The sequence below is a fragment of the Benincasa hispida genome, chromosome 12 (assembly GCF_009727055.1).
Source record: "Benincasa hispida cultivar B227 chromosome 12, ASM972705v1, whole genome shotgun sequence".
Classification (NCBI taxonomy): Eukaryota; Viridiplantae; Streptophyta; class Magnoliopsida; order Cucurbitales; family Cucurbitaceae; genus Benincasa; species Benincasa hispida.
In genome coordinates, this window is record NC_052360.1 from 69,208,083 (window position 1) to 69,210,048 (window position 1,966).

At 39.4% G+C, this 1,966-nt stretch overlaps 1 non-coding gene across 1 annotated transcript; it reads right to left on the bottom strand.

The window, feature by feature from the left end:
* Positions 1-226: 226 nt before the first annotated feature.
* LOC120068671 lies at positions 227-333 on the bottom strand. The gene has a single exon (XR_005479304.1). It is a non-coding gene; the product is annotated as a small nucleolar RNA R71 (small nucleolar RNA).
* Positions 334-1,966: the final 1,633 nt, after the last annotated feature.

The window sequence follows — 1,966 nt, forward strand, 5'->3', positions numbered from 1 at the left end:
GCGTGGCGAAGACTCGCACGCCCACCTCCGGAGCTTCATAGAAATCTGTAACACTTTTGTATTCCCGAACATCTCTGCTAAAGAAGATCGCCTAACGTTGTTCCCGTTTTCTCTCTGTGATCAGGCTACGAAATGGGCATATTCTCTCGAACCGGGAGAGATCACTTCTTGGGAGCAGATAATGGAGAAATTTATGAAGATGTATTTTCCACCTACCGAAAATGCAAGACTAAGGAAGCTTATTACAAATTTTGAACAAGATATTGACGAACCGCTCAGCGATGCTTGGGCGAGGTTTAAAACATTGGTCCAGAATTGTCCGCATAATGGGTTACCAGACTGCCTTCAAATGGAGATTTTCGATCATGGTTTGAATATCGCTTCGCAGACTGCTGCCAATGCAGTAATCGCTGGTGGTCTGCTCGATAAAACTTATGATGAGGCGAAGAATATCCTGGATCGCATCTCCAAGAACCATGAAGACTGAAGAGAGAGTGACCAGAGATTGAGACTTAAAAACTATGACGCAAACAACAGTGCTATTACTTCATTACAAAACCAAATGATCGCAATGTTGAATTTGATCCAAGGAATGGCGATCAGCAGCCCAACACCGCAAGGTGGGCAAATCAACGCAATCAGTTAGAATAACGCAAGGTGTGCGACTTGCAGTGATGAGCATGTGATGGAAGATTGCCCGCAAAATCCACAATCTGTCTACTTTTTGAAAAATAATCCCTTTTCAAACACCAACAATCCCGGGTGGAGGAACCACCCCAATTTTGCTTGGAAGAATCAACAACAAAATTTTCAACTTGTGGCGCAAAAAGAAGGGTGTAACTTGTAGAAATACAAGCTATTTATACTATTTTATTTAGATATTGCAGCCAAAAGGAAAGAGAGTTGCATCAATTGTATAGAAATTAGCTAAGAAATGCAAGAATTATAAATTGTCATCAATACATCCATTGACTCTCACACCCCGCCCCAGACCATCGTCTTAGCCTAGGAAAGGGCGTGACTGCAGCAGTTATCAACCCTTTTATTGACACTTACTGCCTAATAACTCTTGCGAAATAACTCTGATACCCAGATATAACTCATATACAGCGGAATATCTTTAGGCCAAAAAATTATTAATTCAGAAACATAACATGTTTAGAGTCATTACAACACTAGATTCATAAGTCCCAAAGCCCAAAAACCCTAGTCCCTATATGAACAACGAAAACATGTGTACAATATTTACAGTAACCACCTAAACTGACGGGTTACAATATCTTTATCCTTTAGTGGCTGAGCAGATGCAAAGCTATCTTCTGAGGATTTGACCGCTACCTGGGGGAAAGGAAAACATTTGAAAACAGGGTGAGCTTCCTAGCCCAGTGAGTGACTTAAGAAAGATAATTGCTTCTCATGCCAAAATCTAAATAAAGTGTTTAAACTGAAATATAAGCTTCTACAATACCTTGTACTGCAGTATAAACATTTTCTAAGCATAAAGCATATAAAGTTGTTTTAATCATAAAACATTAAAACTGTTTCTCAACTGAGAATAACCCTGCCATGGTTAAAAAAATAATCCCAACACCAACTGCTAGTCAAGAAAGAACCCTTTTGCTCAATCTTTGACTCTAACTACCTACGTGCACGTGGCCATACTAAGCACCGTCATACTTTAGGTACTTCTATTCAGATACCTTCTCAAATGCCCTTCAGTATCGAGCTGCTAGGATACATTTTCAAATGTCCTTCAGTATCAAGTTGGTTTGGTACCTTCTCAAACATCCTTCAGTACCAAGTTCATTAGATACCTTCTCAAATGTCCTTCGGTATCTAGTTGGGCGGATACCTTCTCAAATGTCCTTCGGTATCACGTTTTAAGTAAAACTAGTCATAAATGACTTTCTCTTTAAAGCATGTAAAGTATAACACATATAAAAACATGGCTTTAAAGATACTAACG